This window comes from Erythrolamprus reginae, chromosome Z (genome assembly GCF_031021105.1).
Source record: "Erythrolamprus reginae isolate rEryReg1 chromosome Z, rEryReg1.hap1, whole genome shotgun sequence".
NCBI lineage: Eukaryota > Metazoa > Chordata > Lepidosauria > Squamata > Dipsadidae > Erythrolamprus > Erythrolamprus reginae.
This window is the reverse complement of record NC_091963.1, coordinates 145,772,147-145,797,631: the sequence shown is the minus strand read 5'-3', so window position 1 is coordinate 145,797,631 and position 25,485 is coordinate 145,772,147. Positions and strand designations below refer to the sequence as shown.

Here is a 25,485-nt window from a genome sequence, read left to right as displayed (position 1 = left end):
GAATGTTTGTATCTGCTGGCCATAGGCATGCGAAAGTAAGGGGATAACTAATGCCCAATTGACAGATATCTTATTATGCCATTATGCAATTGAGAATTGCAGTCCCCAGGTGAATTTCTCACAAACTATCTCAAACTCTTTTCACACCTGAGATAGTTTCAACTTTCTCCCGGATTTTCTGACATGTAAACTGAATTGCTTAGAAAAATCAACACACATAACACAAAAAACCCTTTTATTTACATCTCAAGAGTCACAATGTGATTTTTCCTGCTGCTGAAAAATGTGTAGATAAAGCTAGGTTTGACACTCTCAGCATTATCTATTGTATTTAAAAATGGGATTAAAATAATAATTATTTTATTAAAATTAATATTAAAATTAATAATTAATAATAATTTCCTGAAATGTAAGTGGATATATTCAGTCAAAAACTCGTGTGTTTGAATAAATGCACATTTTTTAAAAAATAAAACAGACATAAATCTATTTCCATAGAGAAAGTGCTATCCTTTAAAACATACATTTTTACACACACACACACACACACAAACATATGTTGTATGTATGGTTATCCTTTAAATTTGCAAGTAGGTCATCTAGTCCAAACCCCTACTCAGGCAGGAGTTCCTATACCAGTGATGGTGAACCCTTTTTCCCTTGGGTGCTGAAAAAGTGTGGGCATGCACTATTGTGCATGTGTGAGTGCCCACACCCACAATTCAATGTCTGGAGAGGGAAAAAACAGCTTCCCCTGCCCCCTGGAGGTCCTCTGGAGGTTGGAAATGGTCTGTTTCCCAAATTCTGGTGGGCCCAGTAGGCTCGTGTTTCACCCTCTCCAAGCTCCAAAGCCTTCCCTGGATCCAGGGGAAGATGAAAATGCCCTCCCATCCCCCAGAGGCTCTCTGTAAGCCAAAAACACCCTCCCAGAGTCTCTGTGTCAGCCAAAAATCAGCTGGCCAGCACACACATGCACGTTGGAGCTGACCTAGGGCAATGGCTCGTGTGCCAGCAGATATGGCTCCGTGTGCCACCTGTGGCACCCATGCCATAGGTTCGCCATCACTGCCCTATACCATTTCAGACAAATGGCAGACCTTGAAAGTTTCAAGTGTTGGAACGCTCACAACCTTTGCAAGCAAGCTGTTCCACTGGTTAATCACTCTCACTGTCAGAAACTTCCTCCTTATTTCCAGTCTGAATCTCTCTTTGGTCTCTCTTCCATCCATTATTCTTAGTCTGGCCTTCTGGTGCTTTGGAAAACAGCCTGACCCCCCTCTTTTCTGTTGCAGCCCCTTGGATAGTGCTATCATATCTCCCCTGTTCCTTCTCTTTGCTAGACTAGCCATGCTCAGTTCCTGCAACCTCATTTTGTATGTTTTAGTTTCCAGTCCCCTTATCACCTCGGTTGCTCTCTTCTGTACTTTCTCTAGAGTTTCAATGTCTTTTTTGTAGTGTGGTGACTAAAACTAGACCTCTCTAGGTGTGGTCTAACTAAGGCTTCATAGAGTGGTATTAGTACCTCCCTAGTCCTAGATTGTATATGTGTTAATGCAACTCAGGATTGTATTGACCTTTTTGGATGCTGCTGCACATTTCTGGCTCCTATTTATTTAGTTGTCCGCCAAGACTCTAAGATTCTCTTGCAGTCGCTGCTATTATTTTTATTTATTTATTAGATTTGTATGCCACCCCTCTCCATAGACTCGAGGTGGCTAACAACAATAAAACAGCATATGACAAATCTAATATTTAAAATAATTTAAAAACCCTTATTAAAAACCAAACATACACACAAACATACCATGCATAAATTGTATAGGCCTAGGGGGAAAGGAATATCTCAATTCCCCCATGCCTGACGACAGAGGTGGGTTTTAAGGAACTTACAAAAGGCAAGGAGGGTGGAGGCAATTCTGATCTCTGGGGGGAGCTGGTTCCAGAGGGTCGGGGCTGCCATAGAGAAGGCTCTTCCCCTGGGTCCCACCAAATGACATTGGTTAGTCGACAGGACTTGGAGAAGGCCCACTCTGTGGGACCTAACTGGTTGCTGGGATTCGTGCAGCAGAAGGCGGTCCCTGAGATAATCTGGTCCGGTGCCATTAAGGGCTTTATAGGTCATAACCAACACTTTGAATTGTGACTGGAAACTGATCGGCAACCAATGCAGACTGCGGAATGTTGGTGTAACCTGGGCATACTTAGGGAAGCCCATGATTGCTCTCGCAGCTGCATTCTGCATGATCTGAAGTTTCTGAACACTTTTCAAAGGTAGCCCCATGTAGAGAGCATTATAGTAGTCAAGCCCCAAGGTGATGAGGGCAAGAGTGACTGTGAGCAGTGACTCCAGGTCCAAATAGGGCCACAACTGGTGCACCAGGTGAACCTGGGCAAATGCCCAACTGGCCACAGCTGAAAGATGTTTCTCTAATGTGAGCTGTGGATCAAGAAGGATGCCCAAGTTGCAAACCCTCCTTGAGGGGGTCAATGATTCCTCCCCCAGGGTAATGGACGGACAGATGGAATTGTCCTTGGGAGGCAAAACCCACAGCCACTCCGTCTTATCAGGGTTGAGTTTGAGTCTGTTGACACCCATCCAGACTCCAACAGCCTCCAGGCACCGGCACATCACATCCACTGGACATTGACTAGACATGGGGTAGAGATGTACAACTGGGTATCATCCGTGTGCTAATGATACCTCACCCCATGCCCTTGGATAGATATTAAATAGCAGGGGGGAGAGGACCGACCCCTGAGGCACTCCACAAGGGAGAAGCCTAGAGGTCGACCTCTGACCCCCCACTTACACCAACTGTGACTGTCTGGAGAGGTAGGAGGAGAACCACTGAAGAACAGTGCCTCCCACTCCCAACCCTTCCAGCCGGCGCAGAAGGATACCATGGTCAATGGTATCGAAAGCCACTGAGAGGTTGAGGAGCACCAGGACAAAGGATAAACCCCTGTCCTGGGCCCACCAGAGATCTTCCATCAACGCGACCAAAGCAGTTTCCGTGCTGTAGCCGGGCCTGAATCCTGACTGCTGAGGGCCTAGATAATTGGCTTCTTCCAAGGACTGCTGGAGTTGGAGTGCCACCACCTTCTCAACAACCTTCCCCATAAAGTGAAGGCTGGAGATTAGATGATAGTTGTTGCGAATGGCTGGGTCCAGGGAAGGCTTCTTGAGGAGGGTGCACACAAGTGCCTCGTTGTAGGGATCCGGAAAGGATCCCCTCCCCAAAGAAGCATTGATAATCTCCTGGACCCAGCTCCATGTCACCTCCCTGTTGGCCAAGACCAGCCAGGAGGGACACAGATCCAGTAAACAGGTGGCGGAACTCACAGCTCCAATGGCCTTATCCTCTTCATCAGGTGTCACCAGATCAAACTCTTCCCAGACAGATGGACAAGTACGGACCCCAGTCACCTTGACTGACTCGTTGTCAGTCAACTCTGTTATCCAATTGGAGTCGAGATCCGCTCGGATCCGAGCGATTTTATCAGCGAAAAATGTGTTAAAGTCCTCGGCACTACTCTGCAAGGGCTCCCCAATTCCCCCCTTGTTAAGAAGGGAGCGGGTCACCCTAAACAGAGTGGCTGGGCAGGATTCCGCTTATGCAATCAAGACGGCATGATACACGCATCTTGCCGCCTTGAGCGCCACTTTGTAAGTCTTAATATGAGCTCTTACAAGTGTTTGATTGGATTCAGACTTACTCTTCCTCCATCGCTTCTCTAGATGTCTCTTCTGGCATTTCAACTCCCGGAGCTCCTTTTTGAACCATGGAGCTCTACAGGGTCTAGTGCCACGGAGAGGTCGCAATGGCGCAATCCTGTCGAGAGCCTCTGCTGCAGTCTTGTTCCAGGCTTCAGCAAGAGACTCTGCTGAACTGTGGACAAGTGTATCTGGAATCACTCCAAGCGCCCTCTGAAAGCTCTCTGGGTCCATCAGACATCTGGGGCGGAACCACCTAGTCGGTTCTGCCTCCCTGCGGGGAAGGATTGGAGCCAGAAAGTCAAGCTGCAATAGAAAATGGTCTGACTGTGACAAAGGCAACATTTCTAAGCCCCTTTGTCTCAGACCATTACTCAATTGCTGAGAGAGGAATACCATGACAGGTGCATGAGTTAGACCCTGTACTACTTGAGTCAGGTCCATGGCTATCATGGTGGCCATGAACTCCTGTGCTAGTCCACAGGTTTCACCGAGTGACGGCAGGTTAAAGTCCCCCAAGACAATAAGTCTGGGGAACCTCACCACCAGCCCAGCTACCTCCTCAAGTAGCACAGTCAGGGCTTTTGACACGCAGCTGGGAGGCAGGTGCATGAGAAACAAGCCCACCTAAACCCCTAGGTCCAACTTCACCAGGAGGGACTCACAATCCGCAATCTCTGGAGCAACGAGTCTATGCAGGCAAAGGCTCTCCCTGGCTACAATAGCCACTCCCCCCCTTCCCTGGGCTGATGCCATATCTGAAACCCGGCTGGGCAGATTTTAGAAAGAGGAACTCCTCCCTCCGGGCCCAGCCAGGTTTCAGTCACACATGCCAGGTTGGCCTCCTCATCCAGAATCAAATCCCGGATCAGAAGAGCTTTATTTACCACCGACCTGGCATTGAGTAGCAGCAGCCTGAGCCCAGGGCCAGAATTACACTCATCACCAGTACCCTGGGTTGAGCTCATGGAGCCGGAAGAGGGGATCGTTATTAAGCAACGATCCCTCCTTCCCCTGGAACGGCTAGCTCCATGGCTCCTGCCATGTCTGCCTCTCCCCAGCAAGACCGGAATATTCCAACCCTCCGTCACCCCAGAGATAGTTTCCCCTTCCCCTCCTGCCGCTCCAGCATCAGGTGTGCCAGGTATTTCATTCATACCATATCCATTCACCTCATCCACACTATAATCCTATCTTGCCCTAAATTCCCCCCAAAATTGCCCCTCCAGCCAGTTCCTAGGCCACTCAAATCGAGGTCCTAATGAAAGCAAATGGAGTGAAGAAAGGCAGCAAGGAGAAACAAGGCATTTTGAAAGGAGAGGTCAGTTTGGAAGACTTTGGAATTGATTTGCGGTGGCTTAGGAAGCTTTTGGAGTGGCAATTTTGGGGGAATTTAGAGCAAGATAGGAAGCTTTTGGAATGGCAATATTTGGGGGAATTTGGGGCGGTGTAGGAAGCTTTTGGAGGGGTGATTTTAGCAGCGAGATGGGGCAAAGGAAGCTGCAGGCTAGGGGGGATTTTGGCAGCAGGATGGGGCAGCTACGGGGAGCAGAGGAAGCGGAGGGCTACAGGGGAAAGTGGCAGGGAAATGGGGCAGCTCCAGCATTCCCAGCCTCAGGTGCAAGCAAATGGGGGCAGGGAATTGCAAGCAAATGGGAAATCCTGGCAGTGACAATCACAAGGCAGGGAAATCCCTTTGGCAGTCAGAGAGCGCAGGCTCAGTAAGAGAGCCCATGGATCCAGGCTCAGGTTGTAAGACAGAAAGGGTTTTTAAGACGAGGCAAAGACATCTTAAACCCCGCTTCGTATCTCAAAAAGTTCGTAAGACGAGGGGTTCATAAGATGAGGTATCACTGTATTACAGTCCATGGTCCAGGAATCTGAAGTTTTGGGGTGACACCAACCTTTTATATTACCCTTTTGGTAATATAGATGAAAAAACTACTTCTGCACCTACATCTTTCCTTTCTTTTTTAAAATGTTTTATTTTAGGTTTTGGTTATATGTAAATACATATACTATTTACTATTTACAGATCAATACCCATTTTTGGTATACATTCTTAGTAATTTCATAGCACATAGACAAAAGCTATTAATAGAAAAAAACTGGGAATTTACATCAATCTCAGTTGATATGTGTTAATAATAAAGAAACAAAAAAGAGCAGGAGGTAAGAAAGAGAGGAGAAGTTGTTAACATATACTCCTATTGCATAGTTAACGCTATAATGAGTAATTCAAATGATTCAGTGCGGTTATAACCTGAGATTTACATTCCTTCTGTCATATATCTTTTTTGAATCAATTTATGCCAATTCTCCCATATTTTAATTGATTCACTTTCTTTTGTTCCCTTAATATCTCTAGTCATCTCATCCAGTTCCGCACATCTGTATATTTTTTCTATGATTTGAGATTCCAAGGGTATATTTTTACTTTTCCAAATTTGAGTGTAAGCTATTCTTGTAGAAGTAATTATGTGTGTAATTAGATACACCAAAATCTGATCTGGCACCAGTAGAAGCTCCAATAAGATCTGGAATCACTGCACAACTGGAACCTGGTGAAAATTTGGAAAGACAGCAAGAACCTGAAGATAAGACTCCTGGCACTATGACTCAAAGGCATCAAGAACTGAAGGGCCAAATACTTGCTCATGCAGGGTCCAATGCAGAGCAAAAGAGACTGCCAGCCTTAAAAAACATGGGTTATTGCAACAGAAACCAATCAGAAAACCAACTGGAAAACCAAAATGGAAAATCCGACTAGAACTGAAAATCAAAAGTTTGAGATCAGATGCAAGTAACTTGAAGAACATTAAGAAGAACAATCAGAAGATCAAAGACTATTTGACAAAAAAGTACTGGCAAGAAAAATCGAGGAAACTCTGGAAATTGTAAAGCAGCAGATAACAGTGATAGCCAGGAAAATTGAGTGATATGAAGCTAGGATCACCCAGTACAGGCAGAATCAAACATTTCAATCCAACCAGAGACAGTTCTAACAAAACCTGCATCAGCAAACGGATAAGAAAATTGAAAAGCCAGAGGTGAAAATAACAACAAAGTTCTAGAAAGATCTCTGGGAAGTTGAAAAGGACTTTAATGAAACTGCTGGCTGGATAAAGGAGTTTGAGAAACAATTCTCAAAGAGCAATATGCAGCAGCTGGAAATAACCCCTGAAATGATTGCAAAAAGAGTGAAGAAAGTAAAGAACTGGACATCCCGTGGCACTGATCAGGTGCATGGTTTTTGGTTGAAATGTCTGAGTAGCCTGCATGAAAAATGGCTGAATTGTTCAACAAACTGCTGCAGACAGGAAATATCAGTGAATGGCTTACAACTGGCAGAACATATTTAATACAGAAAGACGCAGTGAAAGGAGCCATACCAGGAAACTACAGGCCAATAACATGTCTGCCGACCATGCTCAAACTGCATCTTCCAGGAGAACTCTTTGACCCCATTGCTATTCATCATTGCAATAATCCCGCTGTCACTCATCCTACAGAAAACAAACCTAGGCTACCAAACTGCTAGGAATTCACTGTATATGGATGCTGTATATGGATGACCTGAAGTTGTATGGAAAATCAGAAACTAACAGTGTTCACTGTAAGGAGCGCAGCCGCGTGCCCAAAAACTACCCCCTGCTCACCCATTCTGAGGGCCATGCAAGGAGCCTGGCTTTGGAGTTGGGGACGGGGAGCAATGAAAGTGCGGAGACTGGTGAAGGTTATTTTGAATGTCAGTTGCCCCCGACCACCCAGCGCCTCTGGCCCCCTCGTGCCCCTGGCTTCTCGCTGCTGCCCCCCCACCCAATCCACCCCTCTCCAGCTTTCTCCTACTCCACTTCCCACCTTCAGGCATGGCTTTTCCCATAGCAGTGGCTGCAGCGGCGCTGGGGGCTGCGGCTTCTCGTCCTCTTCATACGGCCGCTAGCCTTTCCGACTGCTTTAGGAATGCCTGCCCCTCTCATAGTCCCTTCACCGAAAGTGCTTTCATCCTGAGTTGTTAGCAAAGGGGCTGCAGGAGAGGCGGGGCAGGCGTTCTTCTCAGAGTGGAGGCCAGCAAAAGTTAGTTTGAATGTCGGACGCGTGTGTGTGTGTGCTTCCCATCCCCCTGCCAGCCCGCCCAGAACATTCAAAATAAGAAAAACCTTCACCGGCCTGCACAGAGAAGAAAGGAAGAGCGAGAAAGAGAGAATAAGAGAGAGAGAGAGCAACAGACAGAACGAGATAGGGTGAGAGTGAGAAAGAGAGAGAGAGAGAGAAAGAGGGGAGAGAGAAAGAGAGCTAGCAAGAGAGAGAGAACAAGAGAGAGAAAGCATGTGAGAGAGAAAAAACAAGAGGCCACATGTCGGGCAACAGCTTCAGTAGGCTGGCCAAACAAGGTGGAGAGTATCTATTGGGTCATTGACCTTTGGTGAATGTGCACGTGAAGACAGATTTCAGTGGACTGAGAGGATGAAATCTTCTAGAACAGGACAAGTGGTCTCTGCAAATGATGTGGTATGCTAAGAGCATGGCAAGACATTAAAGATGCCCTGGTCGACCACTGTGCCCTGCACATCTCCAACTGTCTTGACTCTCATCCTGCTATTGGAGCAAGATGATCTGGGAAGAGAGACTGAGGCTGACTATGCGCACCACTCCCTCACTTTAATCCAATTCACGTGCAAGTCTTGACATCCACCCCAATTTTTGTACTACCCACAACCTGTTAGATGTCAAGGTCCTCTTCGATAATGATGGACAAACATCATCATCATCATCATCATCATCCTGTACTTTATTCATTAATCATGAAACTCAGTCAACTGAACATTCAAAACCGCATCACAAATACCATTGACTGGTACTAATGGTTGATATGGTATCAACCAAGTATCTTCTTAAGATATATGACGTTCAGAGTAGCATAGTTTTTTTCACTTCTGCTGATGTTATTGCCAGAAGCTGCAATTTATTGATATATTTTATAAAATTATTGGATATGGTTGTTGTTGTTGTTGTTGTTGTTGTTGTTGTTGTTGTTAGTGTATGGCTATGTTACAGTAGTCAGGAGATCACAATTCTATTGCAGAATAGTAGGTTGGCTTGTCAAACTACCAGCCCTATTATAAGGAATTATTGCATGCTTTCTAAAGTGTACCACAGGGAGGTGACTGAATTCATATCAGAGAGAACATACAAGCTGTTGTATTAAATAATTAATGAAATACATACGCACACAGACACCTATACATATAGCTGCATATATGTATGCCATACAAAAAACACATACATTTTGCTTAATTGCTTTTTCTTAACTGCTGCTTGTTGTTTAATTGAGGTCTCAGCAGAATAATGTAGCATTTAGGGAAAAAGATACAAGACAGCAATCCACCACTGGATGCTAGGATGGAGAAGATCTCCACAGCCACCATATACTTACCCTTTGTGCTCAGATATGTAGGGACAAAAGTCAACCAAACACTACAAAACACCAGCATGCTGAAGGTGATAAACTTGGCTTCATTGAAAGCATCTGGCAACTTCCTGGCAAAAAAAGCCACCATAAAACTAATGATAGCTAGAAATCCCAAGTAGCCCAAAACAAGATAGAACATGACAGCAGATCCCACATTACATTCTGCTATGATTTCACTGGTGAGGGAGTGCATATCCAAATTTGGGAAGGGAGGAGTCATTGCCATCCACCAAGAACAAATACTTGCTTGAATAAGAGTGCAGGAAATAACAATGGAACTGGAAAGTTTTCTCCCCAACCATTTCCTCATATTGGACCCTGGTTTGGTGGCCATGAAAGCTACAACTACTGTGATGGTTTTAGCTAACACACAGGAAACGGCCACAGCAAAGATAATGCCAAAAGCAGTTTGGCAAAGAAAACAAGTGGTCTTGTTAGGCTGTCCAAAAAACAGCAAAGGTGAAAGAAAGCAAAGGAGAAGGGACAGAAGGAGAGTAAATGTAAGTTCCCGGTTGTTGGCTTTGACTATGGGAGTGTCTTGGTGCTTAACAAAGATTCTAAGGACAAAAGCTGTAGTTATAAATAGGCTAATTCCAACCAAGGCTAAACTAATTCCTAACGGTTCTTTATGGGACAGAAAGTTTAAAGTCTTGAAAACACATTGATCTTTCTTCTTGCTTGGATATTGATCTTCTCGACACGGGGAACAGTCAACCATATCTGGACATTGAAAAAAGAAATTTAAAATATTTCCAGGAGATATTTCCATGTTCCATTCAACCTAATCCCTGCCTGTTGAACATTGTTGCAGTATGCTATGTCTTAATGTTGTATGCTGTTAGTATTTAACCAAATCCTTAGCAATATATACAGTAGTGACCAAACTTGCGGAAACCTTTTGGGGAAAATATATTTTTGAGGTTTGATGGCTAATAACACCACTTTTTTTCAAGTCTCAAGATAATCATGTTCCTGCTGGAATGGCCTGGGAATAGCCCAGACTTTAACCCAATTGAAAATCTATGGAGCCCACTAAAGAAACTTGTCAGTCAGAAGCAACCCAGCAATAAAACCCATTTAATAGAAGCAACCATTCAAACTTTGTTTCATATTATAACAACTGCAGAACTAAAAGACTTGACTCACTTCATGGGAAGATGTTGTAAAGCTGTGTGTGTGTGTGTGTGTGTGTGTGTGTGTATGTGTGTGTGTGTGTGAAGGTACACTTGGAGAGAGGCAGCGGCTGTGGCAAGGGAAGCAGGAGAGTGAGCCAGTGCCTTCTCCGCTTTGCTCTTTATCTATAATTATTTTAAAAAGCAGACTGAAGCTGTGCAGGAGAGCTCTAGCCATCTATCCTGCACAGCTCCGGTCCATTGGCGAAAGCTTCAGCTGGGCTTTTCCCTGTTTGCCTCAGAAATGGTCCATTCCCACCCCTTCTGCGTGGCTCCAGTTTTTGCAGGTCACTGAGTTAGGACAAAATAAAAACGTACAAAAGGCAGCGGCTTCTTCTTCGTCCTTCTCCCTTTCTCCAAGCAAACCCAGCCAGCCGAAGGGGCTTTTGGAGGGGTTAAGTCAACATTTGTCTCTCCCCCCCACAGTTCCTGCAGGGGAGAGGAGAAAAGAAATGGCACAAAGCCAGAAAGAGAAAAATTGAAACAATTCTACCGGCACTCAAAATGCACCTTCCTCTGCTGCCACCGGCGCCCGGCTGTTCCTCCTCTTCTCAGAAGATGACAGCTGGGCGACGTCATGGTGGGCGGGGCCAGAAGTGTTCGGATTTGGGTTTGGGGTTTGGGTTCGGTGATGTCACCCAAATTTTTTGTAAAGTCCACCCAAATCTGCCGAACCCGAATTTCGTCAGGTTCGACCATCACTAATCATAGAGATTAGTTCAAATCACAGAACAAATACAGGGAGGAATCAGGAAGAAGGAGAAGACTAATATTTTGCTAGGTATGAGATTGTCAAGAAAATAAAACAGTGAATGAAGTAATGTATGGTGGATATAAAGATGCCTTGCCAATTAAAAAAAATGCACATAAAGATATCATAAATAGTATTGATATCAAGTAGATTTAGCTAGATTTCTTTTCCAATTCTGTTTCTAATTTTGTGTGCTTAAGATTTATTCTCCCCCTTTTTGCTATTTCAATATAGGTTCTTAATATAAGGCAGTGATGGAGAACATGTGTCATGCAAGCTACAAGTGGCACAGGAGCCATATCTCAGAGTATGCAAGATGTTGCCCTATGAGAGCTCCAGTGGAAAATGGTGTGGTAGCCAGCTAATTTTCAGCTTCTTTTGGCCATTTTTCACCCTCGCCGGGCTTCAAGAAGCTTTCTGAAGCCTGAGGATGGTGAAAAATGGCCCAATGGCCCAACCAAAAGTCAGTTTCTAAACTTTCAGTTGGCCTGTTAAACCATTTTTCTGAACTCTGGGAAGACCGAAAAACAGTCCAATGGACCTACCGGAAGTCCAGAGGCTTTAGTAAGGCCTGTGAGCATGAGCAGGGGGAAGCGCAGGGGGATGTGCACATACATAGGGGGCAGTGTGGATGTTGCGCCCATGCATGGGGGAGGGCATTCAGTGCACACACATCCTTTTGGCACCCGAGCCAAAAAAGGTTTGCCATCATTGACCAAAGGGAAAATAGCATGCTGGAAGTATAGCTACGCAACTAATGTTATTGTGAGAAGGATCTCCCAAGGCCTTGTTAATAGAATAGGATAAATGAGTTGGAGGGGATCTTAAGGCAGACATCCTGGCTAGAATTGGTTCTATGGAACCGGTAATAACTTGGTGGCCTGGTCACTAGATCCCAGGTCTGCCAAGCCCCCAAACCAGCTCTCTTGGTGGCAATTATGGCACCATCAGTGAATGGCCACACTTACCTTTGTATGCCAGTCATGTAGGTGAGGACTGGGTGCATGCACCTGGTGCAAGATTTGCTTCCTGTACATGTGCAGGAAGCAAAATCTCACACAAGGATGCACTTGACTGAGAGATTTCAACATTTTCTGTCCCCCCCCCCTTCTGTGCATGTGCACAGAACCGGCTCTCTTGGTGACAACTGTGGCAGTCGGTGGTCAGCGGTGGGTGGCTGGCGGTCACAGGCATGTGGGTGGGGGTTGGATGCATGCCCCTGGCCACCAGTCAGCTAGAACAGTGTACGCAGCTCCATTTTCACTGCCAAGATGGCATCCCCTCCCAGTCTGGGCAGATGGGAATGACCATCTTGTTATTTTTTGCTTCTTTGCATGTGCAGAAGCTGGTTTTTTAGCAGTCTGCTTGCACCCATGCAGCACATAAAGGAGTGAACTGGCAGTGAATAAAACCAGAATCCACACCTCCCTTGAGGTCTTCTACTCCTGTTCAAGCAGGATAACCTATACTATTTCAGGTAACTGACTGTCTAGACCAGTGATGGCGAACCTATGGTACGGGTGCCACAGCTTGCACACGGAGCCATATTTGCTGGCACATGAGCCACTGCCCTAGCTCAGCTCCAACGTGTATGTGTGTGCCAGCCAGCTGATTTTTGTCTCACACAAAGGCACTGGAAGGGCATTTTTTGTTTCCAGAGAGCCTACAGGGGGACGGGGGGGCCCTGTTTACCCTCCTCCAGTTTCAGGGAAACCTTTGGAGCCTGGGAAGGGTGAAACATGAGCCTAATGGGCTGACCAAAAGTTGGGGAAAAAGCCATTTCCAGCCTCCAGAGGGCCTCTGGGGGGCGGGAGAAGCTTTTTCCGTGCTCCCCAGGCATTGAATTATAGGTGTGGGCACTTGTGCAAGCATGATAGCACGTGAACACACTCATTTGGCACCTGAGGAAAAAAGGTTTGCCATCACTGGTCTAGACTCTTCCTAAAAACACTCAGTGATGGAACTTTCATGATTTCTGGAGACAAGCTGTTCCACTGGTTAATTGTCCTGACTGTTAGGAAGTTTCTTCTTAATTCCAGGTTGCTTCTCTCTTTGATTATTTTCCAACTATTGTTTCTTGTTCTTCCCTCTGGTGCTTTAGAGAATAATTTGACCCCCTCTTCTCTGTGGCAGCCCTTCAAATACTGCTATCATGTCACCCCTAATTATGCTTCTCTTTAGACTAGTCAACCCCAAATCCTGCATCCATTCATCATATGCTTCAGTCTCCGGGCCTTTGATAATCTTAGTTGCTCTTCTCTGAACTTTTTTCAATCTCAACATCTTTTTTGTAGCATAGTGACCAAAATTGGTTGCAGTATTCCATGGGTGGTCTTATTGTGGTTTTATAAAGTGATACTAATACTTCATGTGATGTAGGTTCTGTGCCTCTGTTTATACAACCCAGGATTGTATTACCATTTTTTTGGATGCTGCTGGCACACAGCTGTCTCATATTCAAGTGTTCATCCACTGTTTTTCTATGCGCCCAGTAATTTTATCTTTAATAATGGTTTCCATCACTTACTGAGGTTTATAGTTTCCTGCATCACCTCTGGATTCTTTCTTGAAGATCGGAGTTACATTTGCCTCCCTCCAATCCTCAGGTACAGTGCCTGATCTTAGAGAAAGATTGTATATTTTAGCTAGAAGTTCGGAAATTTCACACTTGAGTTCCTTGAGAACTCTAGGGTGGATGCCATTTGGACCCGGCAATTTGTTGCCATTTAGTTTAGAGAGGTATGCAAGAACATCTTCCTTGTTTATCTCTATCTGGTTTAATTGTTCTAATTCCCTCCCTGGGAAAACTAATTCAGTGGCAGGCAAATGCTCTCTCTCCTCCTCAGTGAAAATGGAGGCAAAGAAGTCATTTAGTCTCTCAGCAATCTCCTTGTCTTCTCTGATTATCCCCTTCTGACCATTGTCATCAAGTGGCCCAACTGTTTTTCTGGTTCGGTTCCTGCTTCTGATGTACTTAAAAAAGGTTTTGCTATTATTTTTAATATTCTTTGCTACATGCTCCTCAAAATGTCTTGGTGCAGCTAGGCTGCGAGACCTTCGATATACGCAGAGCAGAGTTTTTGGTAAGAGTGTGGATGTGTGATACAGCCAGTAATGACACAGGCTTAGTATGCTAAACAAGTATTATTTACATATATACATATTTACAAGCACAAAGCAGAAATAAACAACAAACCGCACATAGCAGCAGGAAGCAGAATATACTCCCCCCACAAGCAAAGGAAAAAATTGAATGAGCTATCCAGCATCATCATCGTGAGAGAGTGCTGGCGCCCTCTTATGGCGAACCAGCCAAAGTCCTTAAAGGTATATTGCATCAAACTACAATTGGTAGTTTACATACATGGCAACCCCAAATACTGGTGAGTACCATGTACTAACAATATCCATAACATTTAATTAGCTGGCTGGCATGGACATGAGCACTGGAGCTGACATTGGGCAATGCCTCATCTGCCCTCGGATATAGCTCTATGTGCCACTGGTGGCATGTGTGCCACAGGTTTGCCATCACTGACCTATTCAGAGTATATTTCTTTTGTTGATTTCTCACCAATGTCTCCAATGAAAATCATTATACTAGGAATCCGTTTCTCCCCACAAATTCTCCTGGCTAATTAACACAAAAACACATTTCAGACATGCTCATTTGCATTCATGCATGTTGTTAATGTTTATTGTACTTCATTACCTATTTCATGTGAAATCTTCCCGTCAGGGCAGGGAACACAATCATAGCAACAGAATTTTTCCCCTTCCTTCTTTTTCTTTTGGTATCCAGGTTGGCAAGGATCACTACACAGAGAAAAGGGCAGAACCTATCCATAAATGTGAAAATAATTTAGGATAGAAAAACTGGTCTTCAAAAATCATGCTATTGCTTAATTTTTTTGTAAAAAGGCACAAGAAGTCCAATGGCATTTGTTTTAACTTATAAATTTCATTAACAGCCAAAAATTTTCATAGCTCACTTCATCAAATACATAGATGATATAAGATTTAAATTGGTTTGAGGCATGGGGAAGAGAAGATATATGATACATAGATATAGATAGATGGGTGGATGGGTGGGTGGGTGGGTGGGTGGGTGGGTGGGTGGGTGGGTGGGTGGATGGATGGATGGATGGATGGATAGATAGATAGATAGATAGATAGATAGATAGATAGATAGATAGATAGATAGATAGATACCATATTTTTGGGATTATAAAATGCATGGGAGTAATAAGACACACCTTAGTTTTCAGAAAGGAAAATAGGGGAAAGAATCTGCTTACTAGATATTCATCTGGCTGGTTAGCTTCAGCACATTATTTTATCCCCTGGTTAGGGCTTAAAAAAATCTTATTCAGAGAGAGTAACAATGAAAGTGCTTGCAAGCTAGTAAGAATGTGATGGTGCTCCAGCTCCAGCAGTCCTCGGAAGAAGCTGATTATCTAGGCCCTCAACAGTCGGGTTTCAGGCCTGGCTACAGCACAGAAGCTGCATTGGTTGTGTTGATGGATGATCTCTGGAAGGCCCATGACAGGGGTTTATCCTCTATCCTGGTGCTTCTTGACCTCTCAGCGGCTTTCAATACCATCGTCCATGGTATCCTTCTGCGCCGGCTGGAGGGGTTGGGAGTGGGAGGCACTGTTCTTCAGTGGTTCTCCTCCTACCTCTGCAGTCGGTCACAGTTGGTGTTAGTGGGGGGTCAGAGGTCGACCCCGAGGTCTCTCCCTTGTGACATACCTCAGGGGTCGGTCCTCTCCCCCCTGCTATTTAATATCTACATGAAACCGCTGGGTGAGATCATCCAAGGGCATGGGGTGACGTATCATCAGTACGCTGATGACATCCAGCTTTACATCTCCACCCCATGTCCAGTCAACGAAGCAGTGGAAGTGATGTGCCAGTGTCTGGAGGCTGTTGGGGCCTGGATGGGTGTCAACAGACTCAAACTCAACTCTGCACTTCAGAGGCTTTTCTTTTTGAAGTTCTATTTGAGAAGTTTTTTTTCTGAACCTCCATTTCAGAGGGTTTTTTCTGTTTCAAAAACCTTCATTTGAGAGGCTGGGTGAAACTACATTCGGAGTATAAGACACACCCAGATTTTCACCCTCTTTTTTTTGGGGGGGGGAGAGTGCATCTTATACTCTGAAAGATACCGTACCTATCCATTCAGGGTCAGTTCCTAAGCCAGAAAAAATGTTTGGTCCATTAAATGCTTTTTCAGATGACAGAATGGCCAATGAAAATTGACAAACCAAACCTGGTTGAAATGCCTGTGCCAGCTCGTTTTATCTTGATAAAAGCTGAAGGTTTGCTCTTCGTTGGAATCTATTCTCCCAACTTTTATTTTGGTGAAGGAGTTGTTTGGGAATATCACCATCTTCATTATATCCAGGCCAGTGGCAACCTCCATTCTCTCATTAAAACTCACACTTTCCCCAGCTGAATTGTTAAAGGCAATGCCTTGAAGGAACCAGTGAAGCTATCAGGAAAAGAAAGAATAACTAAAACATTACATGTAACACACAATGCAGAAACTGACAAGGGCTACATTTCATCTTGTTGATCAATTGCTACATATTTTATCTTAACCCTGTTTCATTTGCTAAAATGCTCCTGATAATAAAGCCATTGCATTATGTAGAAATTACCATATTTTTCAGAGCATAAGACACACCTCCTCACCCAAAAAAGGCTGAAAATTTGGGTGCATCTTATACTCAAATGTAGCCTTTTCTAAGCTTTTCCAGCCCTAACAAGGTGCTAATGATCTTCCTGGCTCTTCCTGGCTTGTAGGCTTATTTTCACTGCTACCTCCTCTGAAGATTTTTTTCCCAACCTTAATGAGATGCTAATGATTCAAACCCTAATAAGGTGCTAATGGGAAAAAAAGTTTTTTTCCCCAGCTCTAAGTCTTTGCAGGCTTGCTTTCATTGCTACTCCCTCTGAAGATCTTTTTTCAGTGGATAAAATAATGTGCTGAAGCTGACCAGACTAAGGATGCTAGCCAGAAGAATACCTGGTAGGTAGATTTCCCCCCTAATGAAGGTGAGTCTTATACTATGAAAATACAGTACCTGCCAAGGTTGAAGATCAAGACTGAAGGCTGTTTCATTTACTAAAGATGCATTCCCAATAATAAGGTTATTTCATTTTGGAGAAATTATCTACCCCCAGCCATAGTTCCCTCTAAGCTGAGCAGTGAGCAATCGCTCACTTAAAAATAATCATCAACTCAGAGTTTTCCAAACCTGCCCAGAAGCCAAGAGGGAAAGAGTGAGAGGGAAGGAGAGAGGGAGGAAGAGAGGAAGAGAGAAAACAGATAGAAAAAAGACAGGAAGGAAAAGAGAAAGAAAAAGAATGGGAGTAAGGAAGAGAGAAAGAAAATCAAAATCTAATTTGAAACTAGCTCAACAATTTAAGTGGCATTTTGATATTGATAGAGTTGCCCTATTATGAGCTCACTGTTATAGACACACAGTACAGTATTTTATTTTTGAAATTCTCTAAAGCAAAACAGGGTGGGTTTTTTATTGGTTTGTTTGTCTGTCTGTCTATCTATCTATCTATCTATCTATCTATCTATCTATCTATCTATCTATCTATCTATCTATCTATCTATCTATCTATTATTTCTGTGCCGTCCAGTCCCAAAGGGACTGCCGCTCAGACACTATACTTTTCCGCCCACCCCCACCCCCCAAAAAATTAGAGGGAACACTGCCCCCAGCCCATGTGTGTCAAAAGCATCTAAGAGGCTTTCAATTTAAAATAATAAGCTGATCACATTACTGTTGCACAGTTGGGGGGGGGGTCTTCTTTCATGTTCAGTTGCCTACTGAAGTGGTATCTATTTATTGACTTGTGATAACTCACTTTCAAATTGCTAGGTTGGCAGGAGTTAGAACAAATGATGAGAGCTCTTCCCACCATAGAGGAACACTCGAACATGACTTTGCTAATCATCAACCCAGTCTCCTAACTACTGGAGCCACTATTATCCTTATTACCTGCCAAGGTTGAAGAACTTGACGGGCAATTCTCTTTCTCTTTACCAATGATTGGTGGAGGGATTTAAATGAAGTCATGGCATGTAAAGCATGTGCCAAAAGATAGGCAGCATTAAAGATGCTGTAGCTGTGGCCAGACATCTGCATTTCAAAAACAGAACCTGGAAGCACTTCCAACTTCTCTTTCCCTGTGCACAATGTATTGTGCTCCTCCGATCTATTGGAATTTGAAAACGTACAATGGAAGGCTTGTTCCCAAAAGTCTTTTAGAAAATTATCATCGTCTGCTGAGTAACATTTCAGGTTCTGGAGGTAGGTCTGAAACCCAAGTGGTTCATTTGAAGGGACTTCAAAGGAAATGGTGCCTTGGAATAATTCTGAATCCCAGCTGGTTACAAGACCCATGACTGTGAAATCAATCTGCGCAGTCACAATCCACAACCTGCCAACGGATGCATTTTCTGAATAATCAGAGGCTGTCTGAAACATTAATGAACTCAGCCACATCACTGTAAGTGTTTCTCCGTACACAACAAATATTTTGGCTTTGTGGTCCATGAAAGATTTATAAATGCTGGAAGAGACCTCACTAATTTCAGTGAAAGAAAGCAAACGGCCTTGGCTTGGGATTCTTTGTATGAAGGCTGAACAGATTCCATTCTGGAAAAACAAAGGTTCTAAGCTTTGCAAGAAATAATCTCCACTCTCATCCCTCAAAACAATGAATCCAATCCAAGTCCATCCAAAATGCTTCAGTAGTTGAACAATTCCTGTATAATGATGGGCTTCATTTGAGACCATCCGGTAAAAGGAAGGAAACTTTGCTGGATTGTTTTGTTCAGAGGCAAAAGAACCATATGTGAGCTGAAAAGAAAGGCAGGTATATTTGATTAAGTTACATCAGATGTAGGCAAAGTTGGCTCTTCTATGAGATGGACTTCAACTCCCAGAATTCCTGAGCTAGCATGATCATAGAACAGCCAACTTTACCTTGTGGGTCAATCAGTCCAATTCCCAACCCATGCATTTCTGAAAAATGGCAGTCCAATCTCTTCTTGAAAGTTTCTAGTGATGCAGATCCCACGACCTCCAAAGGCAACTTCTGTTCCATTGGTTGATTGTTCTTACTGCTGGAAAATTTATCCTTATTTCTAGCTTGAATCTTTCCTTGTTCAGTTTCCATCCATTATTCCTTGTCTTTCTTTCTCTCCCCCTCCCCTCTGTGGCAGCCCCTCAAATATGGAACACTGCTGTCATGTCTCCACTGGTCCTTCTCTTATTTATTTATTTGTTAAATTTATTTGCTGCCTATCTTGCCACCAGGCTATGCTAAAGAGCTTACAATAATGCCCAGTTCTTGTAACTGTTTTTCATATGTTTTAGTCTCCATTCCCATAATAATCTTTGTTGCTCTTCTCTGCACTTTTTCTAGAGTCTCAACATCTTTTTATAGTGTGGTGACCAAACTGGATGCATTATTCTAAGTGTGGCCTTATTAAGGCTTTATAAAGTGGTATTAGTACCTCACTTGATCATCTCTCAATCTTTGTGACTGCCTTTTTAGAGCACAAAGTCTCAGATCATAATTTGAATGTTTTTTCTTTGTGATGAAAAGAGTAACAATAAAGAAATCTGTTCAAATCCATTATTCTGCCTTATTCTGCTGTTCATTTTGTCAAAAACCTTTAAACCACAATGACTTTATTTCATTTTATATAGAGTCAAACATTTCTTCCCAATCAAATCTTTTTCCTTTTTTTCTAAACTATAATACTGTTCCAAAATGAATTAAATGGGTTGATACTTAATTCATAATCATATCAATATACCTTTTATAGTGTCATGAGATGAGATTCATTTAAGGCATCAGATTGCAAACCAGGAGAGAGTGAATTCTAGTCCTTCATTTGGCATGAAGCTAGCTGGTTGACCTTTTTTCTCAACCCTAAGAAGGAAGCAATGGCAAGCTGCTTCTGAAATCTTGGCAAGAAAACTATAGGGACTTCCCTAGGTAGTCACCAAAAGTCAAAATATAGACTAGAAGGGACAAAAAATGCCATGGAAGATCTTACCTGTGGAATTTTATAAAGGGTTAAAACATCAGACATGTGAAAGGAGATATCAGAGCCAAGTCCACCAATGATGGCCATAAGATTTTTCTGGATTTTGCATGCATAGTTGGGGACAAAATTGTGGAATTTGAAGAGTAGATCCAATGTAGTCTGATAAGACATCTTCTCATTGTAATAACTGTCATAGATGTGAAACCCGAGGCTGACATTGGGCAAAATCTGAGGATTTTGGTTAATCTCATTTATTGCAAATGCCAAGCTCAAAACATGTTGGTAGAACTTTGTCACTATGCTGAAAGACAGTTACATTCAGAATGCACAATGCATATAACTGTTATTTTTATTTATTTGTTTATTTTGATTTTTTTTTTTAATGCCGCCCTTCTCCTTAGACTCAGGGCGGCTTACAACATGTTAGCAATAGCACTTTTTAACAGAGCCAGCATATTGCCCCCACAATCCGGGTCCTCATTTTACCCACCTTGGAAGAATGGAAGGTTGAGTCAACCTTGAGCCAGTGATGAGATTTGAATCGCTGACCTACAAATCTACAGTCAGTTTCAGTGGCCTGTAGTACTGCACTTTACCTGCTGCACCACCTCAGCTCATTTTTATCAGCCTCTTGATCCATTTTACTACAAGCAATCTTGGAATAGAATAGAATAGAATAGAATAGAATAGAATAGAATAGAATAGAATTCCTTATTGGCCAGGTGTGATTGGACACACAAGGAATTTGTCATTGGTGCATATGATCTCAGTGTACATAAAATAAAAGATAGATTTGTCAAGAATCACGAGGTACAACACTTCATTATTGTCATTGGGTACAAATAAGCAATAAGGATACAATATTAATATAAATCGTAAGGATACTACCAACAAGTTAGCCATGCAGTCATAAGTGGGAGGAGATGGGTGATAGGAAAGATGAGAAGAATAGTTTGACAGTGGTGAGGGAATTATTTGTTTAGCAGAGTGATGGCTTTCAGGAAAAAACTCTTACCCTCAAAACTCTATAGCATCAATTTGAGGGTAGGAGTTGAAACAAAATCAATAGAAACAAAATGAGTTGCTGGCTAGGTTTTATGGAGACGAGCTGCAAAAATACTCAGAAGGAGAAGAGAAATAGTCAAAGAGAAGTATAAGACCAAAGAGAATAGTAGATATTTATGCTAATTCCTGAAATATTAGTTAACTTAGGAATTAATCAGGAATGTCAGTATTACTTAAGAGAAGTGCATTTTAAAGAAATTAAAATGCAAGCTCCAAAAAAGAAAATAGAAAAAAAAATACATTTATACAATTAGGAAACAAGAATGCATAAGAAAAACACACTCCTTAGTGAAGTTTTAAAGCTGCCACAAGCTGTTTCAAAGACATATCTTTTGTATGGGACTTCCAAAGCAAAGTAAAGAAGCTGAAGAAGCTTCTTGGGTGAGAAGCGAAACGTCTTCAAAGAAAAACCAGAAAGTACAGCTACCTCTTGAAAAAAAAAGCACCTATGGGACAAAGTGCCGTAGATAAGCATTCAGACATAAATGCAGAAAACTAGGGAACTGATCTTTGTATCTTCCACAGTCACACACCACTTTATACATTGTGATGGACCGGCCATAGAGATAGAAATTGGGCTGAATCAAAAACAGATGGAAGGAAACATGGATGAATCAAGGGGAAGGGCAAGAATGGGGAAATTCTGTTTGGAAGAATTGGAGGAGATCCTCAAAAAGAGGGACTTTTCACATTTAACACAACACAAATGGGGTTGTTAACATAGTGTAACATGCTATTGATTAATAGGGAGAGGGCCTGTTTGGTGTAGTGATTAAAGAATCAGGCTAGAAACCAGCAGTTCAAGACTTCTAGCTCTGCCTGGAACACAATGCCCGATGGTTGACCTTGGACCAGTTACTGTCCTTCAATCCTAGAAAGATGAAGGCGAGGACAAACCACTTTGGAAAATGCTGCCAAGAAAATTGAATGGAGTAGTCCAGCCAGTAACCAGTGACATTACAAAAACAATGTTGAGACTTTGGAAAAAATGCAGAGAAGAGCAGCTAAGATGGAGACAAAAAAGATATAAAGAACAGTTGCAGGATTTGATTTTGGCTAGTTTAGAGAAAAGAAGGACTAGGGGAGTGGGGGACATGAGAGCAGGGTTCCATAAAGAAAGGGGGTCAATTGATTTTCTAAAGCACCAGAAGACAGGACAAGAAACAATGGATAGGAACTAAGCAAGGAGAACTGTTCTCCAACAGTAAGAATAATTAACCAGCAGAGCAGTTTGCCTTCAGAAGTTGTAGATTCTTCATCACTGGAGGTTTTTAAGAAAACACTGGTCAGAAATGGTATGGGATCTGCAGCTTGATCAGAGGGCTGTGCTAGAAGACCTCTAGGGTCCCTTTCAGCTCTTCTGGTTGATTGATTGATTGATTCATTCATTCATTCATTCATTCATTCATTTATTCACTGAATTGATAGGATAATAAAGATTATGCAGAAGGCTAGTCAATGATACAAAGTAATAATTTATATTTCATAGTTTTAAGTCATTTCCCCTTTTTTATATTCATATTTTTAATTTCTTTGGCTTGTTCATTCTTACTCTTGTGGGGAAGGGAGATCTTTTGCATACCTTAACGTTTACCATAATTCCATTCCAGGGAAATGGAATTCCATTATGAAATTAATTTGTTAATGGAAAAAAAGCATGTATTTATATACTTTATAATTTATATACTTGAGACAAATTATAGTCTAGTGTATAATTAATATAATAGAAATATAGTTACTTTAATGCTAATATAATGCTAATATCTATATATACTATTATTAATTTAAGTTTTGATTGTGTTCTCTTTTTTAAAAGTGGAAAATTAATAAAAATATTTAAAAAGAAAAGGAATTCCATTCCCTTGCCTTCCCTACCAGTTCACAAAAGTGAGCTTGCACTCACAGACTTCCGTGCATGTGCACAGCCTCGAAAACATGGATAAATTGGACGTGAGTACATGCAGGCAGACCCAACCACAATAAGCACTACTGGTTCACCCAAACTGGATAAAACCGGCTGAATACCACCTCTGCTCCATTCTTTCCAAATGATGAATATATGCATGTTTGTGTTTTTGTATTAAATCATCTGGAAAGAGAAATAGGACTGTTGGATGGATTCAGTGAATTGAATCAAATAAGAGTTATCTTGGAAGAACCATAGTTACTCCAATTATAAGTGCTCCAGTTATTATATCTTAGAAGTATAAGTGAAGAGAACACAAGAGAGTGTTTAGATTAACCACTTCCTTTCATTCATTCATCCTTAGACATTGCAGGAATTTTGAATCATCTCATTCATTCATTCACTCCTACATACATTAATTACATTTGCATATCACTAAATTGTGCAATTTGAAGAGTTCCCCAAACAACTATTTCCTTCCTTAGAAAAGAGATTGGAGTTACTCTAAAAATCAGGTCCAAGAGTTTCTTACATAGGATATTGGAAGCTCAGATCTTCTGAAGGTGGTTTTTTGAAGGAAAGTTCATGAAAAAAGTACCACATTTGAGATGTAATCCCACCTATGAGGAAGTCACCTGGCCGATAGGATTCATGAGGAATAGGAATAGGATCAAGTGAAAAACAGACTCTGGAACTGACATTGTTTCCCACATAAGATAAAAATAAAAACAAGACTTCTAATATCATCATCTAGCTGCAGATTAGGTGCTCATATCTCAATCAAGAACCTTATCACTGCCATTGAATCTGATTTAAGCAAAGTGTTCCAGCAACATCTCACAGTGAGAAGTGTCATAGCATGGAAAGGGAAAATAAAATAAAAAAACTCAGCCACATTTGATTTTTCTTCCTGCCTAGACCGGCTCTGAATGACCAGGGGTAAAGGGGTTTTATAACCAGGTTTGAATCTACCCATCAACTGTTTTTCTTGTTTCACTTTGGGAAATCTACTAGAGTTGACCTTGAGAAGTAGCAATTATTACGATTCATGTAATTGCAGGGAAGGCAATAAAAGCTGTAACATGGAATCCCTATTGTATAGCATAGCATTAAAGACCCAAAGCAATTTCATTTCTACCGCTGCTGGCCCTGTAATAAATTTTAGGTAATTCTGTCTGAACTCAAAATCTCCTATTGGCCCTCCATGTGATCATCCTAAACTTTCTTCTTTGACTTAGCCCACAAAGATAAACATGTCAATATTTATTTTCTCTTTGGCTTTCTTAATGGTTTAATATTGGTTGGCTCTGAAATCAAATTCTGGTAGATAGGAGTGAAAACACAAATGGCCAAATCTTCCATTTTTCATTCAGAAGAAGGGGGAGACCTTGATTTGGGTCTCTCCCTGGATTCATTACTGCTGCTAAAATTTCAGGTGGAAGCTATGACTTGGAAGTCTTTTTGTCCAGTTCTGATTAGTGCACCAACTGTCACCCTCCCTAGAATTATTATTCTTATTATTCTTATTATTCTTATTATTCTTATTATTCTTATTATTCTTATTATTCTTATTATTCTTATTATTCTTATTATTCTTATTATTCTTATTATTCTTATTATTCTTATTATTCTTATTATTCTTATTATTCTTATTATTCTTATTATTCTTATTATTCTTATTATTCTTATTAGATTTGTATGTATATTAGATTTATTAGAATGTATGATTACAGTGACTTCAGATAACAGATTAACAGAGTTAGAAGGGACTTTGTAGGACATCTAGTGCCACCCCCCCACACACCCAAGCAGAAGACCCTACATCATTTGTTCTGGTCCAAGCTTAGAGCTTTTCTCAATCAGATAAACTTCACACAGCTGGGTGATTGTGCCATGCTCCTAAACAGCCATTTTAAAGTCTTCTTTGTAAGACTTTTAAATGGCTGTTTAGGAGCATGGCACAACCACGTAGCAGTCAACAGACAGGAGAAATGAATTTATTTTCACCTATGTGTAATGACACAGATTATGAATATATTTCTTCTGAAGAATCTCAGTTTAAATATATAAGTCTATGAGATGCCAGACCATAAATGTAATATGTATGAGTAAAACGGTCAAGGTATATTTCCTATGTTTTCTCTGAGTTTATTGAAATCAGCTTTTCTAAAATCTGGGATTTTGGTGTTATTGTGTCCAATTGTTTGTGTTTGTGTTATGGTGAATTTTAGTATGATGTGGGCACTCTCACTCAGCGTTCCTGCATAATGTTGCAAATGTTAAACCTGTACTAACAAACAAATATTTCCATTCCAGGT

At 42.0% G+C, this 25,485-nt stretch overlaps 1 protein-coding gene and 1 pseudogene across 1 annotated transcript in view; both read right to left on the bottom strand.

Moving 5' to 3' along the window:
- LOC139154299 (uncharacterized) overlaps nucleotides 1-25,485 on the bottom strand; it is a 1,065,525-nt gene that overhangs the window by 372,710 nt on the left and 667,330 nt on the right. The window lies entirely within an intron of this gene.
- Nucleotides 6,149-23,821, bottom strand: LOC139153190 (vomeronasal type-2 receptor 26-like; annotated as a pseudogene).